Below are 21,239 nucleotides of genomic sequence, written 5' to 3'. Positions count from 1 at the left end.
AGTAGTAATCCAGATCCGTAGCAGTAGTTCCAGAAGTGACCACCAGAGTGCAGCCCAGCCGCGCAGTGCTCTTTGGTTTTTAGCCCTGCTGTGGAAGGATACATTCTCCTGATCTGTAAGTAATCTGGCATTCCCAGTCCTTTATAATATATCCATTATTTCTTGTTATCCTTCACCATGGATCCTGTCCAGCGAAAAGGTCTCATAAAAAAGAGAGCAGTTATTAAGTCTCGTATAAAACGTATAGCTAGTTTTGTCAGTACATTTAATGAAGGCTCAAATCTGAATGATATTTGAGTTAGGCAAAGGCTGCTATGTTCAAGTAAGGAGGAATACAACGATGTTCAAACCCAGTTAGAAATTAGCGATACCGAAGACGTTTATGATGCAGATAGGGAATCCACGGAAGAACTCATCCTAGAAATAGAATCTAAGATGGAAACTCTGTTGAATGCAAATTCGAATGCTACTTCCCCCGCAACATCTAGTTCTTCGAATACCAGTAGCATACATGAAATAAGACTCCCTACAATTTCACTGCCAAAATTTACAGGAATTATTTCTGAATTTATTAATTTTCGAGATACCTTCCAGAGCCTAGTAATTAATAATCATGCCTTAACAGACATACAGAGGTACTATTACCTACTATCATGCTTATCGGGAGAACCTCATAAATTAATTGAAAGCTTGTCTGTCACTGAAAGCAATTTCAAGGTAGCTTGGGAATTAATCTTTCAGAGATATAATAACCCCAAATTGATTATAGACCTACACGTTAAGCAACTGCTAGATCTTCCGTCAGTTAAAACAGAGTCAGCTAAGGACTTAAGATTGTTGCTAAATCAACTGCTGAGCAACCTGAGCGCTATTGAAGTAATGGAAATAGATGTGCCTTTGCATGAAATTTTGTTATCTCGCTTAGTGCTAGATCGAATCAGCCTCGGTCTAAGAAAACAGTGGGAAGTTAAATCTTCAGATAAGAAGTTCCCTCGCTTGAAGGATTTAGTAGCTTTCTTGGAGAATAGTTGTCAAACTCTGGAGCTAATCAACCCCGAAAAACACCAAAGCGACTAGCAACAGGTCGTATCCAAACATGGTGGTGATAAGAGCAGTAAGAAGTCCTTTGTCACAACAGCAACTCATTGTGAGTTTTATAAGGCTTCTCACACCCTAACAAAATGCCCTAAGTTTCGTGAAGCCAGCGTTGGAAATAGAATAGATTTCACCAAGAAGTGTAAACTTTGCTTTAACTGTCTGGGTGCTAATCATACTTTAAAGGAGTGTAGTTCAGGAAATTGTCGAATCTGCAATAATAGACATCATACTCTGTTGCACAAGGAGCAGAGTACATCCTACAGTGCTTCTACTACATCAGAAACCAACCAGACTCAGCAGCAAACCTACTGTGCTGTGAAGAGCAACTATACTCATGTAGAAGTTCTATTGTCAACAGCTCTCGTAGTGGTCACAGACAAACGTGGGAATGCACATCAGTGCCGAGCTCTACTTGATAGTGCGTCTCAAATGCATTTCATGTCCAGGCGTTTGGCAGATCGCTTAGGGATTTTATTGAGTCGGCACTCAATGCCTATAAGGGGAATTAGTGATACTAAGGCAACTGAATCATCACATATTTGTCAAATCCAAGTTACATCTAGGGTCACAGACTACACTACCCCTATTGTTTGTGCTGTACTTCTTCGCATAACTGGTCAGCTCCCTACAGTACAGCTTGACACGTCTGACTGGCAGCTACCACAGGACATTTCCTTGGCGGATCCTCAATTTAGTACACCAGGTGAAGTTGATTTACTACTGGGGGCTTCTGTGTTTTTTGACATACTGCGTCGTGGTCAACTCACGAGAGAAAATCATCCTGTACTACAGGATACTGAATTTGGTTGGATCTTATCAGGCAAGATACCACCACACTCTCTCAAGTCTACCAGCAAGAAAGTAATGTCTTGTCTTGTGCGCGGCAATGAACTGCACGTACAGGTCGAACGATTTTGGCAACAAGAGGAAGTAAAGATGTCTCCCCCGCGTTCTAAGGAAGAAAGTCAGTGCGAAGAACACTTTGTGAACAACACTACTAGGGACAGCACCGGAAGATATGTTGTAAGACTGCCTATTAAACCACACCATGAGGAACTTGGGGATTCATTTAAATACGCCACTCGTTGCCTCAGTCAAATTGAACAGTGGTTACATCGCCAACCAGACTTGAAGAAGGACTATGTTGAGTTCATGACAGAATATGCTGATCTTCATCACATGGAACTTGTGACAACGCAAACCAATAAGCCAACATATTACCTGCCGCATCATGCTGTAATTAAGCAGTCCAGCACTACCACTAAGGTCAGAGTCGTCTTCAACGCCTCTGCTTAAACTACTAGTAACTACTCACTGAAAGATATCTTGATGGTTGGACCTACGGTGCAAGAAGACTTGTATTCTATCATCTTGAGATTTAGAACACATAAGTATGCCTTCACTGCAGATGTTACAAAAATGTACAGGCAAATTCTAGTTCATCCTGATGACCAAGATCTGCAACGCATTGTATGGCGTTCATCTCCGAATGAACCTATCCAGATTTGTCGACTTTCCACTGTAACTTATGGTACCTCAGCGGCGCCCTTTTTAGCCACGAGATGCCTGGTACAACTTGCCAACGATGGTGCACTGCAATACCCAAGAGCGTCGGAGACATTACGAAGAGACTTCTATGTTGATGATGTTCTGAGTGGAGCAGATACCATTGGAGATGCACTCAGTCTGCAACAAGAGCTGATCGAACTACTCAATAGCGCAGGCTTTCCTCTTCGTAAATGGTGTGCTAACCATCCTACTCTTTTAGAGCACATACCTCTTGAGCACCAAGAATCACAACTGCCCTGGAGTCTGGATGACAAGGAAGAGGGTACCATTAAGGCCTTGGGACTACTGTGGCATCCTCTAAAGGACATCTTCCAGTTTGTAGCTACCAGTCACATCCAGAAGACCACAACCTGGACAAAACGTAGTGTGTTATCCTGCATTTCATCCATTTTTGATCCTTTGGGCCTCTTAGGTCCAGTAATAATAAAATGTAAAATTTTCTTGCAACATTTATGGCAGGCGAAAGTGGACTGGGATCAGAGTTTGCCTCCTGAGCTATTAACTACTTGGGAACAGTTTCATGCATATTTGCCATCACTCAACGACATTCGCATCCCTCGAAGAGTGACGGGAGACGGAGAGATTAAACAATATGAGTTACACGGATTCTCTGATGCTTCAGAAAGGGCCTTTGGAGCATCTGTTTACCTACGGAGTATAGATGTCAAGGATAATGTAACAATAGTGCTGTTAAGCTCCAAATCCAGAGTAGCACCACTGAAACAGATTTCCCTCCCTAGACTTGAACTATGTGGTGCATTACTTCTTGTAAAATTAATGGATAAGGTTAAAACTGCACTTAACCTCAAAATTGAACAAAACTACTATTGGACTGATTCTACCATAGTACTAGCTTGGCTTGCAGGAGAGCCCGCATCTTGGAAAACGTTTGTTGGTAACCGAGTGTCTGAGATACAACAACTTTCATCTGTAGAACAGTGGAACCATGTGACGTCACAGGACAATCCAGCTGACATCATTTCGAGAGGGATTGAACCACATCTTCTTCAAGACAATCTGTTATGGTGGGCGGGACCATCCTGGCTCTACCAGCCACCGTCAACCTGGCCTGTGAGCGACATGAAGAAAACTTCCGAACTCACTGATGTACCAGAGCAACGGAAAACAGCTGTTTGCTTACTTGTTGTCAATCATTTCCTTGAAGACTTAGTCCAACGGTTTTCTTCTTGGTCACGGCTGGTGAGAGTCATGGCCTTCATACTGAGATACATAAACAACCTCAGGCTTGCTGCTTCAAGGAGACAGGTGGGAAGTCTGACTGTAGTAGAACTTCAAGAGGCATCGCACAGGATCATTCGTACTGCCCAAGAGCGAGAATATGGTAAGGAGCTTCAAGATCTGCGACTTGGCAGACCGATCGCAAAGGACAGCAAGTTGAAGTCTCTTTATCCCTTTGTAGATGTAAACCAGATGCTTAGGGTGGGCGGCAGATTGGAACAATCGCAAGCTCTGTACAGCCAGAAACATCCCATCATCCTACCACCTAATCATCATGTGACTAGGTTGTTAGTAATGTGTGAGCACATGCGACTTCTGCATGCTGGACCCCAACTTTTGCTTGCAACCATTAGACAACGATATTGGATACCTAATGGTAAGTCTGTCATTAGGCACATAACACACAAGTGTCTCCCTTGCTACAAGTTGAAGGCAAGTACATCAACTCAACTCATGGGACAGCTCCCACACCACAGGGTAGAACCCAACAGACCATTTTTGAACTGCGGAGTTGACTATGGGGGTCCACTTCACATTAAGCAAGGGACTCGTAAGAGCAAAACAAAGCTAAAATGTTATATTGCTCTATTCATCTGCATGGCTACCAAGGCGATCCATCTTGAACTTGTCTCTGACCTGTCTACTGATGCGTTCCTAGCTGCGCTGCGTAGATTTACATCGCGTCGGGGTATCTGCCAGAATATCTACAGCGACAATGGAAGTACCTTCGTGGGAGCAAGAAACGAGCTACGGGAGCTTCACACCCTTTTCAGATCTCAAGTACATCAGAGGGAGGTGTATGACTTCGCATCTCAATGTGGAATCCAGTGGCATTTTATTCCACCGCATGCCCCTCATTTTGGTGGGCTGTGGGAGGTTGGCATAAAGTCTACTAAGTCCCATTTGAAGAAGGTTGCAGGAAATCTTGTACTGACTTTTGAAGAAATGTCCACGTTGTTAGTTCAGATTGAGGCATGCCTGAATTCGAGACCAATAACCAAATTGTCTGATAATCCTGATGATTATTCATTCCTGACTCCCGGTCACTTCCTGATTGGAGAACCTTTCACAACCATCCCAGAGCCAGATTTACTTACAATTTCAGGTTCTCGTCTGTCCAGGTGGCAACTACTTCACCGTTGCAGACTGTACTGCTGGAAGCGATGGTCAAGGGACTATCTATGTCAACTCCAGCAGCGGACTAAGTAGTCAGCAGGAAGGGTCAACCTTCAACCCGGAACTCTGGTTCTTCTCAAGGAAGACAACTTGCCACCTCTCGTGTGGCAGACAGGGATCGTGGTAGATACGCACGCAGGTGCTGACGGCTTGGTGCGAGTTGCCACTATTCGCACGCCCAAGGGGACCTTCAAACGGCCAATTGCAAAACTTTGTGTCTTCCCAGAAGAGGTTGAAACTGTATATAGTGAAAAAGTGTAATTAGTGAAAAGGTGTAATCTTTAATGTGCTAAAACTTTGGTTTTTCATTTGACTTTTTCAGTGTGAGTGCTAATTTTTATTGTTCTTAATAATATTTATGTTTGTAATTTATATATAAATTAGGTGGGTGGTATGTTGAACGCCATGTGTTTTCTTTCGTCAGAGGTCAGCACAATGAGACTGCTTCAGCCCCAGTGGAAGGGGGACAGAGTCACGCGCCTCACCGGCGTCAGTGAGTTCCGAGACTTGGACGAGCGTGGGTAACAGTATTGTGTTTGTGCGCTACAACATGGACCACGGCGTCCTAATGTATATTTTGTACAGTGTAAATAGTTTTGTGAATAAATGAAGTACGTAATGTACATTATGTTGGCCTTCCCTTTGCACTTAATGAAGTACATTTCGTGGACTGTGGGAAGAGCTAGGCCTCGTTCAACACGAGTAAGCAACTCTAAAACGAGACCGAACACCGGTAGTATTTGAAGGTGCTCAAATACGTCAGCCTCCTGCCGATAGATTTACAGGCACGTAAAAGAACTCCTGCGGGACTAAATTTCGGTACCTCAGCGTCTCCGAAAACCGAAAATGTAATTAGTGGGACGTAAAGCCAATAACATTATTTATTATTAATACTATTAAGATGGTTAATTTTGCGTGCCTAACTGCACATCTGACACAGCGAAGAAATATACACAAATATAAATTTTCATCTTTTTCCTAGAGATCCGAGTTTACGGGAGAAATGGAGGCTTGCTATTTCTGGACAGGGCAGCAGAAAAGTATCTCTTCCGGCTCCTAATGATAACTCCAGAATATGTAGCTTGCACTTTGTCGAATCAGATTACGGTGTAAGTAATGTGAGGGGAATTCTGCCTACCCGACAAAGTGCCGATGCAAATTCTTCTGATTAAAAATGTATTAATATTTATAACGCGGGCGTTAGGATACCTCGGAAAATGTAAACTTCTCCGAAAGCTGAAATTCCTTACCGTTCCAAAGTTTAAAGAGACGTTTCAGTGTCGCGACAGTGATCAAGCACACATCACATGCGTTATACTTACAACATTTTTCAGGCCTGTTCTTGATAATAATGCAAAGAAAGTGACTAATGACTGTGATTTATTAAACAAATTCAAGAGCAAGCCTCCGTGCGAAAAAGTGTTGATTTTTTTATTATTATTATTATTATTTTTTTTTGCTTTACGTCGCGTCGACACAGATAGGTGTTATGGCGACGATGGGACAGGGAAGGGCTAGGAGTGGGAAGGAAGCGGCCGTGGCCTTAATTAAGGTACAGCCCCAGCATTTGCCTGGTGTGAAAATGGGAAACCACGGAAAACCATCTTCAGGGCTGCCGACAGTGGGGTTCGAATCCACGATCTCTCGAATACTGGATACTGGCCGCACTTAAGCGACTGCAGCTATCGAGCTCGGTGTTGAAATTATAGAAATAGGGAAAAATCGGATCAGTCCTTCTATTTAGGCCTATTTCCCTATTCTTTACCTTTGTGATAAACAAGTGCAAAATGAAAGAACTCGATGAAGTGTAGTGTGTTCTAAGTTGTTTTATATATTTATATCTCATTCAAACCGGACATAATGATAATAAAAATGTATTATTTCGCGTTATTGTATAAATCTTCAATATAACGATATAGACAGAACATGAGAACAACAGAACATAAACGCGATCCAAGCGGCCATTGCCTGAACTACTTCGTTCGCCCAGAAATAAGTCGGCTTGTCCAGGCCTTCTATTAACGCGTAGGCAATGTGCAAATGTGCACTAAAAGAGATCCCGTACCTAATGCACTTAAGTTTATTTATTGTTCTTCTATCGTATGTCCAATTAATTCGTACAAGATCACAGCAATGATTTATGCTTATTAATGCAAACAGCAGAGCTTCCATGGCTCAGGCGGCAGCGCGCCGGCCTCTCACCGCTAGGTTCCGTGATTCAAATCCCGGTCACTCCATGTGAGATTTGTGCTGGATAAAGCGGAGGCGGGACAGGTTTTTCTCCGGGTACTTCGGTTTTCCCTATCATCTTTCATTCCAGCAACACTCTCCGCTATCATTTCATTTCACCTGTCAGTCATTAATCATCGCCCCAGAGGAGTGCAAAAGGCTTCGGCAGCCGGCACAATTCGTATCCTCGCCGCTTCATTCATTCCATTTCTGACCCAGACGCTTTTTTTTTTTCTTCTGAATTATGCGGACCGAGTGATTTGGCTTTTCGTTTAGCGTTAAGCTTGCATTTGGAAAATGATGAGTTCGAATCCCACCGTCGGCAGTCCTGAAGAGAGTTTTCTATGGTTTCCTCATGTTCCACGACCGCTTCCCACTCCTAGGCCTTTCCTATCCCATCGTCGCCATAAGACCTAACTGTATCGGTGCAACGTAAAACATGGTGAAAAATCTAATCAAGATGGTGATTTTACAAAGAATGTCGGTGCGACGTAAGGCAAATTGTATTTTAAAAAATAAAAAAACCCTAGCAAAGAAAGATATGCATTTGGTTTTCGAGGACCCACGCGGATATTTGAAATTTGTACTTGGTTCTCCTTAACTGCCCCTTCTGCATTTTCTTTGTTTTGTTTTTAGTGTTTTTTTTTCTTTTTTTGAGAGCGAGTACATGAGAGTCCCAGGGTGAAAATGATGTACTCTTCTATTCATCTGTTTCCGCGACGTGCCGATGGCCCCTTCTAATAAATTGTGATTTAGAATGTTTTGGTGGAAAAGGCCCCCCCCCCCCCCAGGCGCCACTACGACTGCTTCCTAGCCTCCCATGTCGATCTGTTATGTTAGGAAATCAGAAACTGTTAAGAGGTTAATTAAGGCGAACACCTCTCGCAACTCCCTGAACCCCTGTTGAAGCTACGGTTAACTTGCTGGTTATGTCCGTTGCACGAACTATTATATAATATTATTAATAAAATGAAATAATGCGTTGGGGAAACGATAGTCATGTTGAAAATGTAGTAGTAGTAGTAGTAGTAGTAGTAGTAGTAGTTTGTAGCGGTGAAATGAATTAAATATTTACTGTAGTCAATGGCCATATAACATTCGTACGATATTTGATAATAAATAAATAATTATAAACAGGAAATTCGTAGCATTCAGCACTGCATAATATTGTACTTCTGTCTGCAAAATTATTATGTGCTTGAAACGCGACGCAGATAACAAGTACCCGGTGCATCAATTTAAACAAAAATATTCAAAATATAAACCAAATATGAACTTATATCACTGAAATGAGACCAAAGCAATAAAGATGGCCGAAGTATGCATTTAAATGAGGTCAGGGACTCGTCATTCACAATTATTTTTCAGATTTCAGGTAAAATGACCTCAGGAAAGAAATATGACTTTGTCCTAAACATCCGAACCTTAGTGATTATATAATGTCTTAATAATCATAGTTTGTTCGTCTATACTCTATACCATGGATCAGTAACATAGACATCCCGTCAAATATCTTCTTTTTGATAGCTAAATCTGACAGGGACTCCTTCTGGGAAGACTACAAAAAAAGTACCGGTAATTGTGATGATTTTCAGTTAACTTATCTGAGAAATGGCATAGCCAACTACAGTTACAAGCTGGAGTCATGTAGATTTGGCAACGTCCAGTGGAGGCTAAGATGAAAGCGCGAGGTCTGTCCGTGTATGTTATGTCTAGTGAACTTCGTCTCGTGTTCCGTTTAATTTTTCACGAATACGTTCGAGTACCCATATATAACAAGATAAGTGATAGAATAAGCATACGTAGAGCCTATTATCGAGATAATGTGAAGGCTAACTAGGGCTGAATAGCTTGGACTGTAGAGCTGGCTTTCTAAGCCCAGCTCAGTCCAGTGGTATTTGAAGGTGCTCAAATACGTCAGCCTCGTGCTGGTATATTTACTGGCACTTTGAATAACTCCTCGTGGATAAAATCCGGCATTTCGGCGTCTCTCAAAAACCGTAAAAATAGTTAGTGGGACGTTAATCAATAACGTTATTATTTGTGATGGTGCGGACTGAATTTAGCTTATTAATAAAATGTTTCGTGTATTTGCAGATGCCCAGAAAATGTTGTGTTCCCATGTATCATAACAACTATAGCATTAAAACGTGTTTTATTACCTCGTTTAGTTTTCCTTCAGATGAGGAATTAAAATAAAAATGGATTTGTCATTTTGAACGGGATAATTGTGAACCTGGGAAGGATTCAGTTGTAGGCCTATGCTTAAAACATGCCACACACGAAAGTTTATCAATAGGCGATAAAATTTATGATAGTAAAGTCTACGTAACTATAATGAGCTTCTCCCTGATGCATGTTCAATTATTTTCCCACATTTGCCAAAATATTTATCATCGAAAAGTGTTAAAAGAAAAGATCCTGAAGGTAGGAGCCTGGAAATGTAGAGTAGGGTAAACAAGAAGATGGATAATATGCCAAATGTAACCCATTTACTCAAAATTCACCACGATATGAACGTCACTGTATGTGTTAAGTTATCAGGTGTTGGTAAAAGAAATGACATGTTTAGCAAATGGTAAAATATCGAAGTGGTCTCAACTAAATGCATATTTAATAGATTATATAGGATTCACTTCTTGTAGTGTTAGTGTCAAATGTGCACAAATAAATCTATTAAAATGCTTTACAATCTCATAGAGTATCGTGAGGTAAGCAGTGAAAGCACACTCTTTGTCTTGCATCATATGTTTAAGGGAACAATTCGAACTTTACAGTAAAAGGGCCAGGCTGAGTGGCTCAGACGGTTGAGGCGCTGGGCTTCTGACCGCAACGTGGCAGGTTCGATCCTGGCTCAGTGCGCTAGTATTTGAAGGTGCTCAAATACGTCAGCCTCGTGTCGGTAGTATTCCTGGCACGTAAAAGAACTCCTGGGGGCTAAATTCCAGCACCTTGGCGTCTCCCAAAACCGCAAAATTAGTTAGTGGGACGTAAAGCAATTATTATTATTATTATTATTATTATTATTATTATTATTATTATTATTATTATTATTATTATTATTATTATTATTATTATTATTATTGTACAGGGTGGTACACCTCTATGCCTCACATTTAAATCTTCCGCCTTAAAGTAGGTACTCCTCTACAGGAGAAACAGTGAACTTGAAACTGGACGTACTTCACCTTTCCTCTGAAGATGTCACTGTGTGAATTTCGACTTGTTTTTGTTTACTATTTATCAAGAAGTTTGGACATTCTCTCATAGATGTCCCTGCCGAAAAACTATGATCATGCACCCTGGTGCGAAGTGAAGGAACTTTTTTGAAGAAATTCTGTACTCATAAATTTTCTTTCTTTACTAAATTTTGTTCATTCTTTTGTGGGTTGGCAATATTTAGCTTTTCCTTCCGCCAGTTTTGAAGGTAGCCAATCAATAATTTCTGTAATTAATTTCCAGCCAATCCCGTATTTCTTCTTCGATTTTGTGTGTAACTGTTTAATGTAGCCAGTTAAACCTGGGGGTGTGTCTTGATTTTTCATGAAAGGTCTCGAACCTTCCTCGAGGGTTTATAAACTGCGGATTGTAATAATTACAATGGGAGAGAACCGGCTTAATGGCCTTGCATTAGCAAACATCCATAAGGAAAGGGCAATAAATGTTGAAGATCTGGATATTTCTAACTGATCAAATGTTGATTGATGAGAACTGCTAATACTTAACTGTACAGAGTAAAGTTGATGTACTTTAAACATTATTGAATGGAATTTTGTGGTGAAATAAATATGAATAAATTACCTTAAAATAAACTTGGGAAATTTCATCACTACAAAAGTAAGAGGTCCCAATTACTCGTTTTCGCTTTTTGGAGTGGTATTTTTTTAGGTTAGCCCCACCCTTTAGGGAATCCTATGCTCTTCGCTGAATGAATTTGGAAAATTAATTGTAGTCATTTAGTGAGCGTGAGGTGTGGCCAAGCAGGCAAAGAAATGATCCTTGGCAGGGTCAAATTTTGATTTAAATTAAATTGAGAGAAAGTTGGATGAAAACCAGTGTGGTTTCAGACTACAGAGGGGCTGTCAGGGTCAGATTTTCAGTATGCGCCAGGTAAATTAAAAACGGTACGAGAGGAATAGACAGTTCTGTTTATGTTTCGTGGATGTAGAGAATGCATATCGATGGCTTTCTTTTAAAACCTCGTATGTCCAAATGTTCTTCCTACCCAATATATTCCTTAAGACTGGTCACGCCTCCCGGACATATATTTATATGCAGTCCATCAGAATAATTTTCGCTGTGTTCATTTTCCTTTGTAAATGTCTAAAGGAAAATGGACCTTACCGTACCGTATTGTAGGGATGTTGATTGCATGGAAAATTTACACACTCCTACAGTATAATGTACTTAAGGTTCATTTTCCTTTACAAACCGGCAGAGGAAAATGACCATAACGAATATTATTCTTTTGGACTGCCTATAAATATGTGACTGCGAGGCGTGACCAGTCTTAAGGAATATAATGGATAGGAAGAGTATTCGGACTTACGAGGTTTTTAAAGAAAGACATCGATATGATAGGTCCGGGGGGAAAAGATGTTCGCCATACTGGGGGACTATGGGATTAAGGGTAGGTTATTAAAATCAATCAAAGGCATTTGTGTTGACAATTGGGCTGCAATGAGAATTGATGGTAGAATGAGTTCTTGGTTCAGGGTATTTACAGGGGTTAGACAAGGTTGTAATCTTTCACACTTGTTGTTCGTAGTTTACATGGATCATCTGCTGAAAGGTATGAAGTGTCAGGGAGGGATTCAGGTACGTGGAAACGTAGTAAGCAGTCTGGCCTATTCTGACGACTTGGTCTTAACAGCAGATTGTGCTGAAAGCCTGCAGTCTAATAACTTGGAACTTGAAAATAGGTACAATGAGTATGGTATGAAAATTAACCTTTCGAAGACTAAACTGATGTCAGTAGGTAAAAAATCCAAGAGAATTTAATGTCAGATTGGTGATATAAAGCTGGAACCGGTAGATAATTTCAAATATTTAAGATATATGTTCTCCCAGGATGGTAATATAGTAAGTGAGATTGAATCAAGGTGCAGTAAAGCTAATGCAGTGCGCTCGCAGTTGCTGTCAACAGTATTCTGTAAGAAGGAAGTCAGCTCCCGGATGAAACTATCTTTACATCGGTCTGTTTTCAGACCAACTTTGCTTTACAGGAGTTAGAAGTAACAAACATGAAAGTAGAGAGGATGATTGTGGTTATTTATTTAGCGTATGGCTAACACATCACATTACATATAAATACTGTAGTAATACATAATATTTACAGTTTGAAGTATTTACAGGTTCAATCTATTTACAGAGTCAACACACAAATCTGAGAGCAGAAAAAAGTCTCTAGAGTTTCTCTAGTAGGCGGTGAGAGGATGTAGATATTCCTAACTCGTTTACTTACTTGAAAACATACTAAACTGCATTTAAATTGAAAAATTATTACAGTTAATATTCATTAAATAAAATACACAATCGTCGGACCTTGTACTCACACTTGGTTCCTACCTGCTTACTTACACATACGTTATTTGAAGGGCGCCAGCTACAACTCAGTGCAGCAATAAGAGAATGAATGAGATTCTTGAATATCACTAGGGTGTGGGGTAATAAGCTTACTTGTGACAACATACCATATAGGCCTAAGTTCTGGGAAAAGGAGATTGGCGTTCGGTTTCCCCATTAAATTTGAGGTTAAGAAATTTTGTCATTGAAATAGTACTATAAATTCATTTGATAGAACAAAATATATTCTTGAGATAATTTCAATAAAAATAGTGAGAATTGCTGTGATTAAAACAGATGAGAATATGAAATTATGACATTTCAACTGAAAGAATCTAGACGTGAATTTGAATTCTTCTTGACCGGACATTTAACAATTATACATGAAATATATCCCTCACTGGTTCACTTGACTGTACCTTCAACACTTTGAGTGTAATTACGACGTTTTCCTTTGATCTGATGTTTACTGTAGATGTATCAAGCCTAATTTGGTGATGTATCCTTTTTGTTTCATTGACGACTGCGTATCCATGTGACTGCTTCTTCTCCATATCATATGACTTCTTGGTAAGTCTGTACTGTATGACTTCGTGGTAAGTGTATCCTTCTATGACTCCATGGTAAGCCTTTCCGTCGGTATCTTCAATTAAGTGACCGACCAACTATGTCCTCACTCTCTCAATAACCAATGGCTAATGACTCGCTGAGTCCTCTCCATCTCGTTCACTCCTCGACTGTTCACTTATCCATTTGGCTTCTTCACTGTTCAGCTTCCGTTTAAGTAATGACTGACGCTACAAGATACACCCACCTTTTATAGACGTTGGTTGACACACCTACGCAATCTCCAGAAATAACTATGATCTACTCCCACCTCGCGACAAATGTTACACCCTATGGCGAAATCGCCCGCGGCACCCAGTAGGTGTCACAAAGAAAGTGAGCTCATCTCTAAATAAGCACGATGACGTAGCGATGACTTGGCAGTAACGCCAGCAGTATTGCACAATGTAGCAATGTCATATCCACATCTGATATACAGCAATTCTTACTGTACATGTTTTTAGTGTTAATCTACACACACGTATATATGCATACATTTAACTACAATCACGGAAGCGACAGGCATTGCAGAATGGAATTGACCAATAAAAATAATACAGTAATAGTAATCTAACAGATAAAAAATAATACTATGGTCATAATAATAATAATAATAATAATAATAATAATAATAATAATAATAATAATAATAATAACACAGATATCACCTTGTAACGGGATTTGAACCGTTGCAAGGACACTGCTCCACAATGTGCCGAACTGTTTGCTTCACAGCACCATAACTGCACGCTGCCGAATTAAGTATTCCCCATTTATGGAGGGAGTCGGTACACCTACTGGTACAACCAGGTGGGAACAATGACAGGAGGGTACTCGGAATGAGGAGATAAAGGCTAAGGAATGAACTCGATGGATGAAGCTGTGTGCATAAACCGGCTTCGGTGGTGGGGTCATGTGAGGCGAATGGAGGAGGATAGGTTGTCTGTCTGTTAGGTCATCAGCCCAGAGGCTGGGTGGATCCTCAAATAGCACCACCAAAGGCTATGCAGTTATAGGAAAACAACAAAAACCAATGGCAGAGCCCAAATGAGGCGTACTAGGCAGGATGAGGAGTGAGGTAGTTTGCCATTGCTTTCCTCACTGGACCAGAAGGTGCCACTGCAGCACGACTGATCCTATGAGCAACACCTTCCATAACACTCAGACACTAGTTGTGCTCCAAATGTCATTACTCGGCACCACCCATACCCCAGCAGCTTCCATATTGTCACAGCCATGGACGAGACTGGGACTTCGGTGGAAGCTACACTTTGCTCTGGCCTGTGCCAAGAGACGGATACAAAAATACTGCATCCATCAAGAAATGGCAACAGGCGGGAGGATAGGTTACCTAGGAGAATAATGGACTCTGTTATGAAGGATAAGAGAGGTAGAGGGAGACCAAGACGACTATGGTTAGACTCAGTTTCTAACAATTTAAAGATAACAGGAATATAACTAAATGAGGCCACAGCACTGAATGCTAAAAGGCATAACGGTCTATAATAACGATGTATGTAGCCTATGTTAGTGAGGTAGGGTGTCAATTTGGAAAAGTCTGAAAGGCCATAAGTGAACCAAGTGCCGGGGTGATTGAGCCGCGTTTTCGACTAGGTCCTTGACTGTTAGGTCCTTATGAGCTGTATAAGAATGGAGATGATCTGGTCGGTTGACTGCGCTTGCGAGATACTAGACTTGGTCATCTTGCGTATTTTGTTAACCTCAGTTCTAAGAGTTGGAATACAAAGTTCGGATCGCATCCTTCTGCTAGACCTCAAGCGAGAGGCGAGAGTAGTTTATTTTGGAAAACTTCTAATTTTGGAAAAGGAGTTTTAGGTAGGCCTATATAACACCCGTACAACAGCGTGGGCCTAACACTGTAATTGCTAAATAAATATTTCTGGTAATAAAGGAAGAGAGACAATTATTATATAGCAGAGTTTTTAGGGCAGCCATGCGAGCTGACGCTGGTTGCAAGGCCTGTTCTATATTCCTTCTCTACGTGAGACCTTTGTCCATTATTAGGTCGAGATACTTGACGTGAATGGTCCAGAACAGTGATAGTAAGATGATTAAGTCTAGGCCTTCTTTTAGAAAATAAAATTGCCTGGGTTTTTGGAGGCATTAATTTTAACCTAATTCAGAAGGCACCACGGAACAACGAAATCCACGAATACATTGCGGGGATGGCATCTCTATTTCTGCTATATAAGGTATAGACTAAACAGCTATGTCATCAGCGGTCCGCTACGAATACACACGAAGAGAACCGAGCAATGACGATTTCTTATTGACATCCGCATATTACAGTATATTGTCCGCAATCATCAGTTTTTAGCGGGAAAGTGCATTTGTATTTACGAGTGGTTATCTTGCAGGGAAAATTAAGCTTCTGTTTATGTTCCGATAATAATACCTACTTGTGGATAGTGTTTATGTTCAGCTGATCATTTCTACTTTCGGGGAGTGGTTATTTGATCACATTTCATGTGTATTTCGCTTAGTGTGCCCAAGTATAGTGTCTAGTTACGTGTGCCGAGTGTTTATTAGATTGAAGTGTAGTATTTGTTTAGTTCTCTTGATGAAATAAAATGGTGTATGGCGTTGAGTGCCGAGGACAAGTTCGGCTCGCCAGGCGCAGGTCTTTTGATTTGACACCCGTAGGTGACCTGCGTGTTGTGATGAGGATGAAGTGATGATGAAGACGACACATACACCCAGCCACCGTGCCAGCGAAATTAATCAATGATGGTTAAAATTCCCGACCCTGCCGGGAATCAAACCCGGCACCCCTATGACTAATGGCCAGCACGCTAACCATTTAGCCATGGAGTCGGACAGTTTTCTTGATTGTATTTATAGATAGTTTTATCAGTGTGAATTGTGGACTATTTATACTATGAAAGTACAGTATTTACCCAGAAGGACCATTCGTCGCTGTTCGAGCAAAAGGTCATATCTCCCAATGCTCTTCCTTTCCATTATTCTCCTTAAGACTGGTCACGCTTCTAAGCTACATATGGATATTTTTACTCCATTAGGATAATTTTCGTTGTGTTCATTTTCCTATATGCCTTCCTGTAAAGGAAAATGAACCTTACCGTACCGCACTCTAGAAATGTATGTTTGCCTGACTTATTTACGCACTCCTACAGTATAGTGTAGGCCTACTTAAGGTTAATTTTCCTTTACACGTAATTACGTCATAGTATGAAATGAATAAATGTTATTGCCTGAAGACGCACCAAAACTATAAATATGTTAAAAGCCGTCGGCCTCAGGTATAAGGTAAGTATAATATTAATAACAAGAATATCCATGGCTACTCTAAGAAAAAGCGCATTCACCTAATTGCATACCTCCTTACCACTTATGTCATACTAACATCTCTGTAGGTTGGGTTAGGTATTGCAGCGACTCGCGTTAGCCCCTGACGGGCGTACTAGCGCTTCATGGCCGGACACTTACGGAGCAAGCCGATGATTTCCGAACGGCGTACTATGGCTTCGAGCTCAAGGTAGTTGCTTCGAGCTGAGAATACGAACTATTAGAGATCTGTTTTTTTAGTGTTTTATTTTGGTGTGGGGTAGGGGGTGAGTAAATGAGTCAAAGGGCGAAAATTATCTCTCTTGCTCTTCTATTTCTTAGGGCTACCCGATGAGTCGGGGGAGAAAACAATCTGGCTTAGAAGCGGTATTTTTCCTTCAAGCCAGAGTTGAATGAATTTGGAAATTGAATTGTAGTAATTTAGTGAGTGTGAGGGGTGGCGAAGCTGCCGAAGAAACGGTCCTTTTCAGGGTCAAATTTGGATTTAAATTAGCGAGCTAGAGTGTCAATTTGGAATAGTCCGAAAGGCAACCAGGTTATAAGTTAGCCAAGGGCCGGAATGATTGAGACGCGTGTTCGGATTCTTGGTCCTTATGACCTGTTTAAGAATGGAGATGCCCTGGTCGGTTGACTGAGCTTGCAAGTTATTAGACTTGGTAATCTTAGCCATTTTGCTTACCTGAGTTCTAAGAGTCGGAATACGAAATTCTGATCGTATACTTCTGTTAGATCTCAGGCGAGGGGCTCAGAAGGAAGCAATTACGTCTTAGTGTGGAATAAATGTTATTGTCTGAAGACGCACCAAGACTATAAATATGTTAAGAGCCGTAGGCCTAAGGTATAAGATAAGTATTAATAAGAATATCCATGGCTATCCTTTGAAGAGCGCAGTCGCTCTACTTCATACCTCCTTACCATTTATGTCATACTAAGACCTCTGTAGGGTAGGTATTGCAGCGACTCACGTTAGACTCTGACGGGTGTACTAGCGCTTCATGGCCGAACCCTTACGGAACAACCCGAAGGTTTCCGAACGGCGTACTATGGTTTCGAGCTGAGAATACGAACGGACGAACTATTGGAGATCTGTTTTCTTTAGTGGAGGTCCGCTACGAATACGTACGAAGAAAACTGGGCAGCGACGGTTTCTTGTTGACATCCGCATATTATGATCAGTTTTTAGCGGGAAAGTGTATTTGTACTTACGAGTGGTTATCTTTCGAGAAAAATTAAGCTTAGCCTATAGCCTACTTGTGTTTTATGTTCAGTTGATAATTTCTACTTGCAGGTAGTGGTTATTTTCTCTCATATCGTATGTACTGTACCTGTGCATTTTGTGAATTTCGTTTGATGTGCCCAAGTATAGTGTCAACGTTTCGGGAGTTTAAGTTGAAGCATCGTGTTTATTTAGTTTTCTTGAGTGTAGGTAATTACGTAGCGATCTGACTCGTTTTCGGAGATATTATGGCAAAATTCCTCCCATTTTTCTATCTTTCCTTTCAGCAAATGATTGCGTACTTCCCGGGCTAGTTCTGATTCCGCCCGGTCAGCTGGGTCGCGAAATCTTTGCCATCTTTTCCTGTATGTATGTTTAATATGGATCAAATCCTTAAGGAGATCCGGCGCGGTGTCGTCTTGGGAGCTATGGTGGTACTGAGACCTAGGCCCTGGTTGTCCGTATGTGTCACCTGTTTCCGGGTTCGCTCCTGGCACTTCTCTGTCGGTCATGTATTTGTTGTGTTAATTTAAGAATTAATAAGTATGATGTGTTTGAGGTCCTGAAAATTATTATTATTATTATTATTATTATTATTATTATTATTATTATTATTATTATTATTATTATTATTATTATTATTATTATTATTATTATGGACCTCGCGGCTAGATGTAATCCTGTTGTATGGCGGTAAATTATCTCTGCCACTATTGCCGTTATTGGCAATAATTCCAGGGCCATTGTCGTGCGTGAGTAAGTGCGCAGGATTTCTGGCGGTATGAGTGGTATATTTCCGTGTATTGTTGACCTTTTGATAGAGGTGAACAATGGAACGGTCAATTTCATTCCTACAGTTTTTAAAAGTATTTAAATTTTTATTATTATAGCACGAGGATCTGTGATAATCTATATTTAAATTCTGTACTGGTAAAGATGGCTCTTGAAACCGAACCCAGGAAAGATAAAAATAATGGGTTGTGATCTGAGTCGAGAGCGTGATTCGTCCGTCGGATGGAGACGTTAAGCCTTGGGCAGACCCCTTGGTGCTATTTTACAGGAGTAGGCTATGTGTCGACACCGGATTTCAGTACGGATGTAAAGGAGAAGGCATAAAAGTCCCTGGCAAGACCCCAACTAGAGTATAGTTCGAGTGTATGGGACCCTCACCAGGATTACTTGATTCAAGAAATGGAAAGAACCCAAAGGAAAGCAGCTCGATTTGTTCTGGGTGATTTCCGACAAAAGAGGAGCGTTACGAGAATGTTACAAAGTTTGGGCTGGGAAGACTTCGGAGAAAGGAGACGAGTTGCTCGACTAAGTGGTATGTTCTGAGCTGTCGTTGGAGAGATGGCGTTGAATGATATTAGTAGACGAATGAGTTTGAGTGGTGTCTTTAAAAGTAGGAATAAGATAAAGTTGGAATTTAAGAGGACAAATTGGGTCAAATATTAGTTTATAGGAAGAAGAGTTAGGGATTGGAAGGGAGATGTTCAATAAATTCCAGATTCTTCGAAATCACTCAAGAAAAGGCTAAGAAAACATCAGATTGGGAATCTGCCACCAGGGCGACTGCTCTAAATGCAGATCAGTGGTGATTGATTGATTGATTGATTGATTGATTGATTGATTGATTGATTGATTGATTGATTGATTGATTGATTGATTGATTGATTGATTGATTGAAATGAATTAATCGAACACATTCCAAAACCAGAGATTTTTAAACTCATCTCTACCCGTGACACAGTGAAGCAGTCCGGTGCCCGTATAATTACCACGGCTACATTTGCATAGTCAGTGCTGGTAAGAGGAATGGAGTACGATGGGCTCACTTGGCGGAAGGCGCTGTGATGTTTGATAATATCTTTTGTTTCTGTGGAGATTAAGGGTTATTCTGAAACAAGTTCCTTTCATGTTTATCACTAGAGCCCGGAAGTTCAGACATTTACTTTTGCTAAAATAGGTAGGCAAATAAGCACTTAACATTTAGGAAATGGGCAGTAAAGTAATTCAAATAGGCATGGATAATGACAAAAATGGGCACCAAAATAATATATTGTTACGAATAAAACTCCATCTGTTTCATTACTGTAATTTATTTCAGAAAGGCCTAATAAATGCACACACACATATTTAAACACAAGCAATTCTAACCAGTTATGAATGGCCACACTAATTACCAGTCTATTTACAGATCTTTCTACCTTATGTCGCAGCAAGGGACCAGTCCGTTCCTTTACCTGGGACGTTAATCCTTACTTTCACTTTCCCAAAGTCCAGTCACCTCCTACAGCCGCTGTGCGTAGACAGCTGGATTTGCCACTGGCTATACAACACACGACGACTGTTCGTGGGTTTGGCTCCACAGATGTACTACACGCAGTCCCATGCAGAGAACGGCTAAGCAGCTCAACAGTATTCAACAGCAGGACGATACTCACAACGGCGAACATTAACACAGGTCCATTTATCCTCGCACTCACGATAGCGCGTTTCCTCACTGGCTCACGGCTATTCTCAGTCCACAGAATTACACGAACACACAATCAGCCTACCGTTCTGTCGCCTCCAGTTACACACTCACCTGGTCGCCAGCCATTAAGGATTTATGTAGCTAGTTCCCTCCCGTGTCCCTTCACTACTGTTATTTCGTCTCGGTGTTTTCCAAATTCGTACGTTCCTCATCGCCAGATGTTTCATTCCAGGCTTGTGTCAATGGCATACACCTGTCAATGTCATATGTTACGTACACATGTTATGCGACCCTCTTAGACCGATTTTGATGGTTCGGTTAGCTTCCGCTTCGAACGCTAGCGCTGTGCCACGTCATCGGAGCCATCTGGTGACGAATGAACGTACCATTTCCACTTCTATTATAACGTCTAAATTTCAAAAAGTCGTTGTTCTTGTGGACAGTCGAGATTTTCTTCTGATGACGCAGAGCACAGTTCCCTGCGAAACGTAAAGAATTTCACCTTATTTTCTTGACACGGCACAAGCCCAAAAGCCTATACAGTATCATGTCTATAAATACGGACCTGAGAGCATCAATGACAATATTACATTCTTTGTCATTTTTTACTTGTAATCGTTACTTTTAAGAAAAAGTAATTTTTACTTGCAATTTACTTCTTGAAATAAGATTGTGATAATTACATTCTAGTACGCCTAATTCATATAGGCGTACATCGCAAGGAAGCAGAAATGTGAA

This window comes from Anabrus simplex, chromosome 8, assembly GCF_040414725.1.
Source record: "Anabrus simplex isolate iqAnaSimp1 chromosome 8, ASM4041472v1, whole genome shotgun sequence".
NCBI lineage: Eukaryota > Metazoa > Arthropoda > Insecta > Orthoptera > Tettigoniidae > Anabrus > Anabrus simplex.
Note: the sequence above shows the minus strand (reverse complement) of the source record.